The sequence below is a fragment of the Oncorhynchus mykiss genome, chromosome 21 (genome assembly GCF_057628025.1).
Source record: "Oncorhynchus mykiss isolate SJ-2025 chromosome 21, ASM5762802v1, whole genome shotgun sequence".
Lineage (NCBI taxonomy): Eukaryota > Metazoa > Chordata > Actinopteri > Salmoniformes > Salmonidae > Oncorhynchus > Oncorhynchus mykiss.
In genome coordinates this window covers 37,694,738-37,709,613 of record NC_143042.1, presented here as the reverse complement: position 1 = coordinate 37,709,613, position 14,876 = coordinate 37,694,738, and the positions used below count along the sequence as shown (strand labels likewise).

General features: G+C 45.8%; 1 protein-coding gene across 14 annotated transcripts in view; it reads left to right on the top strand.

The window, feature by feature from the left end:
• The window catches only part of kdm6ba (lysine (K)-specific demethylase 6B, a), a 153,804-nt gene that overhangs the window by 110,489 nt on the left and 28,439 nt on the right, over window positions 1-14,876 (top strand). For all 14 annotated transcript variants that reach the window (XM_090214593.1, XM_090214587.1, XM_090214591.1 and 11 more), the window contains one exon: window positions 6,709-6,817. The gene's annotated coding sequence lies outside the window, so the exon portion shown is untranslated. The remainder of the gene's footprint in view (window positions 1-6,708; window positions 6,818-14,876) is intronic.

Genomic DNA, 14,876 nt, shown 5'->3' with positions numbered 1-14,876 from the left:
CCCCTGTGAGTATGTCCCTTCAGGCACTTATTTTAAGCCCTCCTCACATATATCTCATAAACCCTGACTGAGAGTATGACACACACGTGCACGCATCCACTACCTTACAGACTACAACAAGTCCTGAAATGAAGACAGTTTATTGTTTTTTTTTACACATTAGGTTTAATGCAGACGTTGCTGCCTCAGGACACATTGCTCTGAGAGAGAGAGAGAGAGAGAGAGAGAGAGAGGAGAGAGAGAGAGAGAGAGAGAGAGCGAGAGAGAGAGAGAGAGAGAGAGAGTGTTTGACGTGTGCGGACATGTCAGCTGCTCTGCCAGGTAAAAAAAAAAAACGTGTGCTCACAGACTAGTGCTGACAGTGAGGACTACAGTCATGTGTTATGGAGACGGGTATATAGGGACTGGGGCTATACTGGCAACCAGTGTGTAATGGAGTTGCTATACTGTATAAAACGGAGCTGCAATGTCATGTGTAATGGAGTTTGATATATAAAACGGACCTGCAGTGTCATGTGTAATGGAGTTTGATATACTGTATAAAACGGAGCTGCGGTGTCATGTGTAATGGAGTTTGATATAAAAAACGGAGCTGAGGTGTCATGTGTAATGGAGTTTGATATACTGTATAAAACGGAGCTGCGGTGTCATGTGTAATGGAGTTTGATATATAAAACGGACCTGCAGTGTCATGTGTAATGGAGTTTGATATACTGTATAAAACAGAGCTGCGGGTTCATGTGTAATGGAGTTTGATATAAAAAACGGAGCTGAGGTGTCATGTGTAATGGAGTTTGATATAAAAAACGGAGCTGAGGTGTCATGTGTAATGGAGTTTGATATACTGTATAAAACGGAGCTGCGGTGTCATGTGTAATGGAGTTTGATATATAAAACGGAGCTGAGGTGTCATGTGTAATGGAGTTTGATATAAAAAACGGAGCTGAGGTGTCATGTGTAATGGAGTTTGATATAAAAAACGGAGCTGAGGTGTCATGTGTAATGGAGTTTGATATAAAAAACGAAGTTGAGGTGTTATGTGTAATGGAGTTTGATATACTGTATAAAACGGAGCTGCGGTGTCATGTGTAATGAAGTTTGATATATAAAACGGACCTGCAGTGTCATGTGCAATGTTGTTGATACAGTGATGGGTTTTGGAGTTGACATTGAAAGAGACGTTTATTGGAGTTGACGTCATAGGAAATGTTTTTATGTTGTTAGCGTTATAAAGCCATCTACTGTAGTGGCGTTGGAGGCTCTCCGCTTGTTTGTGTGTGTGTGCGTGAGAGAGAGAGAGAGCGAGAGAGATAGAGAGAGAGAGTGTGTTAGCCACACCCACATGAATGAGTGACAGATGTTGAAAGCGTCTTAAGATATTCACACACACGCGCATGCATACACACACACACACACTTCACAGCTCCAGATTTTAGCACTCAGGCTCCTGAGCACCTTTCATTAGCCTCTGTCTAGACCTTATTACCAGCTGTTTGTTCCACTCTCCTCCCCGCTACACTGCTCTAGTCTTTCCTCTCCGTGCTGCTCTGTTTTGTTTGTGTGTTTACAGATTCACCCAAGTTGGGCTGTAAAAGATCTTCAGATCAGTTTTGTGTGTGTATGTGTGTGTGTCTCACATTGTCTATGTGTGTCTGTCTGTCTCTGTCTGTCTCTCACATTGTCAATGTGTGGGTGTGAGTCTGGTTGAAACTCTCTGTCTGTCCATCTGTCTGGCTTTCTGTTTGTGTGCGTGTGTGTGCATGACTGTGTGCGTAGGAGTGTGTGTGTCTGTCTCTGTGCGTGTGCATGACTGTGTGTGTGTGTGTATGTGTGTAGGGGGGTTATCTTTGATCTTTGCAGCCCAACTGTGGTCGACCATGACCTTTTCTTAAGACATGTGGCAGAGGTTCCCTACCCCAACACCCCACCGCAGTCTACTCCCACGACAACTCTGCCAACAGACCTTGGCTTGCTCCTCCTCCTACACACACACACACACACACACACACACATCCCAAGAAAACAGACCAACTCTGCTACTCTATCTCACACACACACATGACTTTTCTCAATTGTTCTGTTGTGATGTCTATGTGAGTGTGTAGAAAAGGGAGTTAGTTCAGGCTGTGTCCAGAATGTAGCCCTCTGCCTCATGACTTCTGCACACACACTGTCTCTCTACAAGAGACAGACAGGGAGACAAACTAATTTACTGACATACAACCAATCATGTGTGTGTGTGTGTGTGTGTGTGTGTGTGTGTGTGTGTGCGTGTGTGTGTGTGTGTGTGTGTGTGTGTGTGTGTGTGTGTGTGTGTGTGTGTGTGTGTGTGTGTGTGTGTGTGTGTGTGTGTGTGTGTGTGTGTGTGTGTGTGTGTGTGTGCGTGTGTGTGCGTGCGCGCGTGCGTGCGCGTGTGCGTGCGTGCAGGTATGAAGTACAGGTATGAAGTCTGCTGAATCACCACTGACTAAGGTCTCTTGCAGCCCAAGCGTGACATCTGCACACACGCCATGCAGGCTCACACGCGCGAGTAGGCACGCTAACACACACACACTTTGTTTCCTCAGAGACTGCGTGTGTGCTCTTTGTGAGAGAGGGAGAGAGAGAGAGAAAGTGTAAGGTGAATGTGTGTTCAGTCAGTAGGTGTGTTCAGTGGGTCAGTGTGTTCAGTCAGTAGGTGTGTTCAGTGGGCCAGTGTGTTCAGTCAGTAGGTGTGTTCAGTGGGTCAGTGTGTTCGGTGAGTAGCTGTGTTCAGTGGGTCAGTGTGTTCAGTCAGTAGGTATGTTCAGTGGGCCAGTGTGTTTAGTGGGTCAGTGTGTTCAGTCAGTAGGTGTGTTCAGTTGGTCAGTGTGTGCAGTCATTAGGGGTGTTCAGTGGGTCAGTGTGTTCAGTCAGTAGCTGTGTTCAGGGGGTCAGAGTGTTCAGGGGGTCAGTGTGTTCGGTGAGTAGCTGTGTTCAGTGGGTCAGTGTGTTCAGTCAGTAGGTATGTTCAGTGGGTCAGTGTGTTCAGTCAGTAGGTGTGTTCAGTTGGTCAGTGTGTTCAGTGGGTCAGTGTGTTCAGTCAGTAGCTGTGTTCAGGGGGTCAGTGTGTTCGGTGAGTAGCTGTGTTCAGTGGGTCAGTGTGTTCAGTCAGTAGGTGTGTTCAGTGGGTCAGTGTGTTCAGTCAGTAGGTGTGTTCAGTGGGTCAGTGTGTTCAGTCAGTCTGTGTGTTCAGCGGGTCAGTGTGTTCAGTCAGTAGGGGTGTTCAGTAGGTCAGTGTGTTCTGTCAGTAGCTGTGTTCAGTGGGTCAGTGTGTTCAGTCAGTAAGGGTGTTCAGTGGGTCAGTGTGTTCAGTCAGAAGGTGTGCTCAGTGGGTCAGTGTGTTCAGTCAGTAGCTGTGTTCAGTGGGTCAGTGTGTTCTGTCAGTAGCTGTGTTCAGTGGGTCAGTGTGTTCAGTCAGTAAGGGTGTTCAGTGGGTCAGTGTGTTCAGTCAGTAGCTGTGTTCAGTGGGTCAGTGTGTTCAGTCAGTAAGGGTGTTCAGTGGGTCAGTGTGTTCAGTCAGAAGGTGTGCTCAGTGGGTCAGTGTGTTCAGTCAGTAGCTGTGTTCAGTGGGTCAGTGTGTTCAGTCAGAAGGTGTGCTCAGTGGGTCAGTGTGTTCAGTCAGTAGCTGTGTTCAGTGGGTCAGTGTGTTCAGTCTATGGTGTTTTGTTATCTGAACTAATGTTGTGTTCCTTTGACACACAACTCAGTATCAGATGCAGGGAGAGTGAAGGCACAAAGTGTGTGTGTGTGTGCGTGCGTGCGTGCGTGCGTGTGTGCAGCGCTTGTATCCCAGCTGGTGCTCATACAATAGGGCCGATATCAGTACAATAGTGCAGGGCTGGTACAATGCAGACCTTGACTTGAGCAAAGTCACATGTAGTCCTGCTGTCACGGGAGCAACACTGTCTTGGCCCTTTCACGACCTTGGCCTCCCTCGTTCACTCTCTCCTCTCCTCCCTTTCCAGTTCTCTCGCTCTGCTACTTTTTTTGGTTTATTTTGTCTCTAATTTTCCATTCTTTAATCTCTTTCTCTTTCTCAGAAACGGTGATATTCTCCATCCCGTGTTTTTGTTTCTTCTTATCTGTTTCTCTTGAAGAATCTCCCCACCCAGTTTATTTTCCCACCTTTTTCATCTTTTGGATAGTTGACTCGGGTTGTTTTTCACTCCTCCTCACTCCCTCTCTTCTCTTTATTCTGCCTCTCCCCCTCCTTGCCTCTCTCACCCATGTTTCATTCTTTCACTCCCTCTCTTCTCTTTATCTCCTCTCTCCCTCTCTATCTCTCTCCCCTCTCTCTCCCTCCTCTCTCTCTCCCTCCTCCTCCCCTCTCTCCCTCCTCCTCCTCTCTCTCTCTCCCTCCTCCTCACTCCTCCCTCCTCCTCACTCCTCCCTCTCTCCCTCCTCCTCCCTCTCTTCCGCCTCCCCCTTTTTCTCTCCCTCCTCCTTACTCCTCCCTCTCTCCCTCCTCCTCACTCCCCCCTCTCTCTCTCCTCCTCCCTCTCTGCCTCCTCCCCCTCTTTCTCTCCCTCCTCCTCACTCCTCCATCTCTCCCTCCTCCTCACTCCTCCCTCTCTGCCTCCTCCCCCTCTTTCTCTCCCTCCTCCTCACTCCTCCTTTATCTCCTCTCTCCCTCTCTATCTCTCTCCCCTCTCTCTCCCTCCTCTCTCTCTCCCTCCTCCTCCCCTCTCTCCCTCCTCCTCCTCTCTCTCTCTCCCTCCTCCTCACTCCTCCCTCCTCCTCACTCCTCCCTCTCTCCCTCCTCCTCCCTCTCTTCCTCTTCCCCCTTTTTCTCTCCCTCCTCCTTACTCCTCCCTCTCTCCCTCCTCCTCACTCCCCCCTCTCTCTCTCCTCCTCCCTCTCTGCCTCCTCCCCCTCTTTCTCTCCCTCCTCCTCACTCCTACCTCTCTCTCTCCTCCTCCTCACTCCTCCCTCTCTTCCTCCTCCTCCCTCTCTGCCTCCTCCCCCTCTTTCTCTCCCTCCTCCTCACTCCTCCCTCTCTCCCTACTCCTCACTCCTCCCTCTCCCCCTCCTCCTCCCTCTCTGCCTCCTCCCCCTCTTTCTCTCCCTCCTCCTCACTCCTCCATCTCTCCCTCCTCCTCACTCCTCCCTCTCTGCCTCCTCCCCCTCTTTCTCTCCCTCCTCCTCACTCCTCCTTCTCTCCCTCCTCCTCACTCCCCCCCCCCCCCCCCCTCTCTCCCTCCCCTCTCTCCCTCCTCTTCCCTCCTCCTCTCCTTTCTTCAATGTATCTCTCTGCTGGGCTGGTTAGTGTTCCTCCCACGTGTTGACCTTTACAGACACAGATACTGTAGTAGACACACTTTTCATCTGATCTCAGTTCAGCCTTATCGCTGCTGAACTCTCGGAATCAACCCTATCTCTCCCACACATCTCACTCTGAGCTGATCTGGGGGTCAGTATTGACATTTAGTACGAGCATAAAATCCCCTTAGGCTACACTGATACAGGTGATATGAATGCAATATACTGTATATCGTGACATTCACAAAGAGTGGGAGAAGGGAATATATTGAAACTGTTTTGGCTTTAGTGTCAATTCAAACATAATTTCATGGCCAACTAAGTATATTTCCACTGTCAACAGACTGCTAACTAAGCTGAAAAGTAAGTCGCGCAGAAGTAACAGATACTTATACTATACACAGTCATCCATTCTGTTTTAAGGTGGAAATGCTCAATCTCTTACAAACATTTCCCTGTAGGGGCCTCTGAGGGCCCTCCACATCAGCTGCGGCCTTCCAGGGAGTAAGGCCTATGACCCCTGACCTCTGGGTGAAAGGTCAAGTGCCTTAACTGCTAGTCCACTTGACTGCCAGGGGCAGATGAATGTAAACATGCCAATTATTGACCCAACTGTCAGGACCTGTGTTTATAGAAGTACATGCAGAAGCCTTGAGCTATACGTTTATGTTACTCTTATAGAGTGTAGTGTGTGTTCATGTATTGTATTTAGGTATGTGTATGAAACAGCAATGCATGTGTGTGTTTTCCATGAGCCTGCATGGTGAGTTGGAAGATAGATAGAGAGAACAAGAAAGGGCGAGAGAGAGGGAGGCGGGGAGGGAAAGGGAGAGAGAGGTTATCAGTTTAGGTAAGTGGAGAGGGTGAAAGAGGAGGACAGTGGAGAGGAGGTAGAGGGAGGAGGGTTGAAGAGTTGAAAGTAGGGAGTAGGAATGGGTAGGGTACATTACATTTAGGTAGACTGCACTCTGTGTAAACCACAACATCATGTCAAAAAGGACATGCACACTGGCATCTGTGTGTGTGTGTGTGTGTGTGTGTGTGTGGTGTGTGTGTGTGTGTGTGTGTGTGTGTGTGCACGTGTGTGTAGGGGGTAGGAGGTGTACCAGAGTGCCACCTGTTCTTGATCACATGACCCTGCAGTAACACTGTGAGTCACTCAGGAACAGGCGACACATGCCAAACACAGACACACACACACACATACACACTCCCAGATGGCCACAGCAACGGCCAAGGCAGGGCCTCATGTTTGGCCTGACACACACTTTGGCTTTATGAACCACTAAAATGTTGACTGTGTATTGAACCCCAAACGACAATGTTGATTGTGTTACCATTCCATTATAGAATGGCATGCCAACCATGTTGTAACCACTTGACCCCAAGCCCAGACTGACCATGTTGTCAACCATGTTGTGTGTTCAGGAGGTGCAGGCAGAGAGAGAGAGAGAGCGCCTGAGGTGTCGTAATATGGTGGTCAACTGACCCTCCAACCTCCCTGCCGCTGACCAGACTGAAGACGTGGCATATACAGGTAAGACTCAACCGCTCTTTTGGGTTTCATTTCACTATGTACAGTGGGGCAAAAAAAGTATTTAGTCAGCCACCAATTGTGCAAGTTCTCCCACTTAAAAAGATGAGAGAGGCCTGTAATTTTCATCATAGGTACACTTCAACTATGACAGACAAAATGAGAAAAAAAATCCAGAAAATCACATTGTGGGATTTTTAATGAATTTATTTGCAAATTATGGTGGAAAATAAGTATTTAGTCAATAACAAAAGTGTATCTCAATACTTTGTTATATACCCTTTGTTGGCAATGACAGAGGTTAAACGTTTTCTGTAAGTCTTCGCAAGGTTTTCACACACTGTTGCTGGTATTTTGGCCCATTCCTCCATGCAGATCTCCTCTAGAGCAGTGATGTTTTGGGGCTGTTGCTGGCAACACGGACTTTCAACTCCCTCCAAAGATTTTCTATGGGGTTGAGATCTGGAGACTGGCTAGGCCACTGCAGGACCTTGAAATGCTTCTTACGAAGTCACTCTTTCGTTGCCCGGGCGGTGTGTTTGGGATCATTGTCATGCTGAAAGACCCAGCCACGTTTCATCTTCAATGCCCTTGCTGATGGAAGGAGGTTTTCACTCAAAATCTCACGATACATGGCCCCATTCATTGTTTCCTTTACACGGATCAGTCGTCCTGGTCCCTTTGCAGAAAAACAACCCCAAAGCATGATGTTTCCACCCCCATGCTTCACAGTAGGTATGGTGTTCTTTGGATGCAACTCAGCATTCTTTGTCCTCCAAACATGACGAGTTGAGTTTTTACCAAAAAGTTATATTTTGGTTTCATTTGACCATATGACTTCTCCCAATCTTCTTCTGGATCATCCAAATGCTCTCTAGCAAACTTCAGACGGGCCTGGACATGTACTGGCTTAAGCAGGGGGACACGTCTGGCACTGCAGGATTTGAGTCCCTGGCGGTGTAGTGTGTTACTGAGGGTAGGCTTTGTTACTATGGTCCCAGCTCTCTGCAGGTCATTCATTAGGTCCCCGTGTGGTTCTGGGATTTTTGCTCACCGTTCTTGTGATCATTTTGACCCCACGGGGTGAGATCTTGCGTGGAGCCCCAGATCGAGGGAGATTATCAGTGGTCTTGTATGTCTTCCATTTCCTAATAATTGCTCCCACAGTTGATTTATTCGAACCAAGCTGCTTACCTATTGCAGATTCAGTCTTCCCAGCCTGGTGCAGGTCAACAATTTTGTTTCTGGTGTCCTTTGACAGTTCTTTGGTCTTGGCCATAGTGGAGTTTGGAGTGTGACTGTTTGAGGTTGTGGACAGGTGTATTTTATACTGATAACAAGTTCAAACAGGTGCCATTAATACAGGTAACGAGTGGAGAACAGAGGAGCCTCTTAAAGAAGAAGTTACAGGTCTGTGAGAGCCAGAAATCTTGCTTGTTTGTAGGTGACCAAATACTTATTTTCCACCATAATTTGCAAATAAATTCATTCAAAATCCTACAATGTGATTTTCTGGGGAAAAAAAGTCTAATTTTGTCTGTCATAGTTGAAGTGTACCTATGATGAAAATTACAGGCCTCTCTCATCTTTTTAAGTGGGAGAACTTGTACAATTGGTGGCTGACTAACTACTTTTTTGCCCCACTGTATGTTGAACATAGACATAGAAATCTGTGCCCGGGGAAGAAGGGAGCGAGATAAAAGAGGAAGAAAATATTTTAGAATGAGAAAAGAGGGAGGCTGGTAACGGAGAGTGAGAGAAACTGACAGAGAGGGTGTGAGAGAGAGAGAGAGAACACCCCCCAATTCAACCATGCCCACACCACCTTTAGGCACCCTCATATCAGACCCATGCCCCTCCTGTCCACCCCATGCACCCCACCCCAGCAAAGAGGGCCTCATCATAGAAGTCACACATACACCCATGCCGTGAGCGGGCAAACAGGCCCAACCCCCACTACACTAGCCCAAGCCAATGGCATGTACCAGATGCTCAGCAGGCTCTGCTCACACTTACTGGCCTGAGGCCAAACCACAGGACCATCAACATTGGACAGTTTATGGAACACAAAGCCTTCACTATCTTATCCTGGAATATCAAAGGCCTGAGGTTATCTGCCTTTGGCCTAAAGAGCAGGAACCTGGACTTCATCAAAGAAATCGGTAATACAGACATTGTCATCCTGCAAGAAACCTGGTATAGAGGAGACGGACCTACTGGTTGCCCTCTAGGTTACAGAGAGCTGGTAGTCCCATCCATCAAACTACCAGGTGTGAAGCAGGGAAGGGACTCAGGGGGTATGATAATTTGGTATAGAGCAGATCTAACTCTATTAGATTAATCAAAACGGGAACATTTTACATCTGGCTAGAATTTCAAAAGGAAATGATCTTAACAGAGAAAAATGTCCTCCTGTGTGCTACCTATATCCCCCCAATAGAATCCCCATACTTTAATGAAGACAGCTTCTCCATCCTGAAGGGAGAAATCAATAATTTCCAGGCCCAGGGACATGTCGCAACCTAAATGCCAGAACCGGACAAGAACCTGACACCCTCAGCACACAGGGGGACAAACACCTGCCTGGAGGTGACAGCATTCCTTCCCCCATATGCCCCCCTAGGCACAACTATAACAACCTAACCAACAAAAACGGGTCACAACTCCTGCAGCTCTGTCGCACGCTGGGTATGTACATAGTCAATGGTAGGCTTTGAGGGGACTCCAATGGTAGGTACACCTATAGCTCATCTCTTGGCAGTAGTACTGTAGACTACTTTATCACTGACCTCAACCCAGAGTCTCTCAGAGCGTTCACAGTCAGCCCACTGACACCCATATCAGATCACAGCAAAATCACAGTCTACTTGAACAGAGCAAAGAAAGAAAAGAAAATGAACAACAATGACAAATGGTTTGATGAAGAATGCAAAAACCTAACGAAGACATTGAGAAACCTGTCCAACCAAAAACATAGAAACCCAGAAAACCTGAGTCTACGCCTTCACTATAGTAAATAACTAAAACAATACAGAAAAACACTACGGAAAAATTAGGAACAGCACGTCAGAAATCAGCTCAATGTAATTGAAGAATCCATAGACTCTAACCACTTCTGGAAAACACTAAACAAACAACAACACAAAGAATTATCTATCCAAAATGGATATGTATGGATAAACCACTTCTCCAATATTTTTGGGCCTATAACAAAGACCAAACATCAAAAACATATACATAATCAAATACAAATCTTATAATCAACTACTGGACTACCAGAACCCATTGGATTCTCCAATTACCTTGAATGAACTACAGGACAAAATACAAACCCTCCAACCCAAAAAGGCCTGTGGTGTTAATGGTATCCTCAATGAAATGATCAAATATACAGACAACAAATTCCAATTGGCTATACTAAAACTCTTAAACATCATACTTAGCTCTGGCATTTGGAACCAAGGACTGATCACCCCAATCCACAAAGTTGAGACAAATTTGACCCCAATAACTACTGTGGGATATACAACAGCAACCAGCAAAAATCCTCTGCATTATCATTAACAACAGACTTGTACATTTCCTCAGTGAAAACAATGTATTGAGCAAATGTCAAATGAGCTTTTTACCAAATTACCGTACGACAGACCACGTATTCACCCTGCACACCCTAATTGACAAACAAACAAACCAAAACAAAGGCAAAGGAAAAGTCTTCTCATGCTTTGTTGATTTCAAAAAAGCCTCCGACTCCATTTGGCATTAGGGTCTGCAATACAAATTCAAAAAAGCTTTTGACTCAATTTGGCATGAGGGTCTGCAATACAAATTGATGGAAATTGGTGTTGGGGGAAAAACATACAACATTATAAAATCCATGTACACAAACGGCGGATAAAATAAGCAAAAAACACACATTTCTTCCCACAGGGCCGTGGGGTGAGACAGGGATGGAGCTTAAGCCCCACCCTCTTCAACATATATATCAACGAATTTGCGAGGGCACTAGAACAGTCTGCAGCACCCGGCCTCACCCTACTAGAATCTGAAGTCAAAGGTCTACTGTTGGCTGAGGATCTGGTGCTTTTGTCACCAATCAAGGAAGGCCTACAGCAGCACTTAGATATTCTGCACAGATTCTGCCAGACCTGGGCCCTGACAGTAAATCTCAGTAAGACAAAAATAATGGTGTTCCAAAAAAGCTCCAGTCACCAGGACCACGAATACAAATTCCATCTAGACACCGTTGCCCTAGAGCACACAAAAAACTATACATACCTTGGCCTAAACATCAGCGCCAGAGGTATCTTCCACAAAGCGATTTGAGAGACAAGGCAAGAAGGGCATTCTAGGCCATCAAAAGGAATATAAAATTCGACATACCAATTAGGATCTGGTTAAAAATACTTTCATCAGTTATAGAATCCATTGCCCTTTATGGTTGTGAGGTCTGGGTTCCGCTCACCAACCAAGAATTCACAAAATGGGACAAACACCAAATTGAGACTCTGCATGCAGAGCAAAATTAGGCCGATACCCGCTAATTATCAAAATCTAGAAAGAGACGTTAAATTCTACAACCACCTAAAAGGAAGCGATTTCCAAACCTTCCATAACAAAGCTATCACCTACAGACAGATGAACCTGGAGAAGAGTCCCCTAAGCAAGCTGGTCCTGGGGCTCTGTTCACAAACACAAACACACCCCACAGAGCCCCAGGACAGCACCACAATTAGACCCAAACAAATCATGAGTAAACAAAAAGATAATTACTTGACACATTGGAAAGAATTAACAAAAAAAACAGAGCAAACTAGAATGCTATTTGACCCTAAACAGAGAGTACACAGTGACAGAATACCTGACCACTGTGACTGACCCAAACTTAATGAAAGCTTTGACTATGTACAGACTCATTGAGCATAGCCTTGCTATTGAGAAAGGCTGCCGTAAGCAGACCTGGCTCTCAAGAGAAGACAGGTTATGTGCACATTGCCGACAAAATGAGGTGGAAACTGAGCTGCACTTCCTAACCTCCTGCCCAATGTATGACCATATTAGAGACACATATTTCCCTCAGATTACACAGATCCACAAAGAATTTGAAAACAAACCCGATTTTGATAAACTCCCATATCTACTGGGTGAAATACCACAGTGTGCATCACAGCAGCAAGATATGTGACTCGTTGCCACAAGAAAAGGTCAACCAGTGAAGAACAAACACCATTGTAAATACAACCCATATTTATGCTTATTTATTTCCCCTTTTGTAGTTTAACCATTTATACATTGTTACAACAGTGTATATAGACATAATATGACATTTGAAATGTCTTTATTCTTTTGGAACTTCTGTGAGTGTAATGTTAACTGTTCATTTTTATTGTTTATTTCACTTTTGTATATTATCTATTTCACTTGCTTTGGAAATGTTAACATATGTTTCCCATGATAATAAAGCCCCTTAAATTCAATTGAGACAGAGAGAGAGAGAGAGCGAGAGAGAGAGAGAGAGAGAGAGAGAGAGAGACCACAAAGAGTCATTTACGAGGAGGATGACGGTTATGTACGATGTGTGTGTGTGTGTGTGTGTGTGTGTGTGTGTGTGTGCTGAGTAAGACTTGTTGGACTTGTAGTGGCATGGTCTGAGTCAGGAATGAGTGTGAGCGTAACTCTGAGGACTTACACACACACACGTCTGTCTGTTTCTCTATCCACACAGTCCCGCAGAGAGGAGGCTGAGAGGCACTGTCTGTACCAGTGACACATCCTCCTACTATTACCACACACACGTGCATACACACCCCACACACACACACACACACGCTCCCCGTCTCTACTACTCCGCTACTCAGGCTTACGGCTCTTTCCACATTTTGTTGTGTTACAGCCTGAATTTAAAATTGATTAAATTGAGATATTTTCTCACTGGCCTACACATAATAACCCATAATGTCAAGATGAAATTATGTTTCTTGAATTTGTTTTACTAATTAATTAAAAATCAAAAAAGCCGAAATGTTGGGGCGGAAGGTCGCCTGGGCGGTAGGAGTGTTGGGCCAGTAACCAAAATGTTGCTGGATCGAATCTCAGAGCTGAAAAGGTAAGTATCTGTCATTCTGCCCCTGAGCAGGGCAGTTAACCCACTGTTCCCCGTGGATGTCAATTAAGGCAGCCCCCCGCACCTCTCTGATTCAGAGGGGTTGGGTTAAATGTGGAAGACACATTTCAGTTGAATGCATTCAGTTGCACAACTGTCTAGGTATCCCCCTTTCCCAACAAAACCTATTCCACCTCAGGAGCCTGAAAACATTTGGCATGGGTCCTCAGATCCTCAAAAGATTGTACAGCTGCACCATCGAGAGCATCCTGACGGGTTGCATCACTGCCTGGTATGGCAACTGCTCGGCCTCCGATCGCAAGGCACTACAGAGGGTAGTGCGTACGGCCCAGTACATCATTGGGGCCAAGCTTCCTGCCATCCAGGACCTCTATACCAGGCGGTGTCAGAGGAAGGCCCTTAAAACTGTCAAAGACTGCAGCCACCCTAGTCATAGACTGTTCTCTCTGCTACCGCAAGGCAAGCGGTACAGGAGCGCCAAGTCTCGGTCCAAGAGGCTTCTTAACAGTTTCTACCCCCAAGCCATAAAACTCTTGAACAGTTCATCAAATGGCTACCCAGACTATTTGCATTGCCCCCCCCCTCTACACTGCTGCTTCTTTCTTGTTATTATCTATTCATAGTCACTTTAATAACTCTACCGACATGAACATATTACCTCGACACCGGTGCCCCCGCACATTGACTCTGTACCGGTACCCCCCTGTATATAGCCTTGTTATTGTTATTTTATTGTGTTACTTTTGATTATTTTTTACTTTAGTTTATTTCTTGAACTGCACTGTTGGTTAAGTCAGCACTTCACAGTAAGGTCTACACTTGTCGGCGCATGTGACAAATAAAGTTTGATTTGATTTGACATCAAATTAATGTTATATAATGTAGTGTGTGCGTGCGTGCGTGTGTGTGAGCGTGTACTTTATACAGATGATGTGTCTGTGTGAAGTAGGAATGACAAGAATCTTTTTGGCTTGTACCCATGAGAGGGATGCTATATATATCTGCAGTATGAGAACCGAACTCGCTCCCCTCTCCCTGCAGTCCTCCTCTCCCACTCCCTCTCCTCTCGTTACTGAAGGCCCAGACACTGTAAATACCCTCTACACACACAACACACACATATACACACACACACACACACACACATCCTTAAGGACCCCCTGCAGTCCCCTGCCTGACCCCACTTACCTTCCCCTGCGATAGAACACATTGTCACGCCCTGACCTTCGAGATCCTTATTTAATCTCTGTTTGGTTAGGTCAGGGTGTGACTCGGGTGGGAGAATCTATGTTTTCTATTTCTTTGTAGTTTTGCCGAGTGTGGTTCCCAATCAGAGGCAGCTGTCTATCGTTGTCTCTGATTGGGGATCATATATAAGTTGTGGGTTGTGTGGGGTGTTATTGTCTGTTTGGTGTGTGTGCCTGACGGAACTGTTCGCTTCCGTTTTTTGGATTAGTTATTTTTGTTTGAGTGTTTCTTGTAAATAAATATCATGAACACTTTCCACGCTGCGCTTTGGTCCACTCTTCCTTCCACCGACGACGAGCGTTACACATACACACTACTTCAGATATACATACTATATACAATACTGTACTATGTGTGTGGTGGGGGGGGGGCAGTTGCTGTGTGTGTGTGTGTGTGTGTGTGTGTGTGTGTGTGTGTGTGTGTGTGTGTGTGTGTGCGCGCAATGTCTATACACACTGTCACCTACTGGATTTATATATTCCGGACTCTGACATTGCGCGCTCTGATATTTTTTCATTTTTTTCTTTAGATTTTTGGTGGATGCGTATGATGTAATATTTTGCATTGCTTGGTATCACTGCACTGTTGGAGCTAGAAGCATAAGCATTTCTCTGCATCTGCCATAACATCTGCAAAATCTGTGTTTTCAACCAATAAGATTCGATTTGACACACTGCTTCAGCCCTTAAA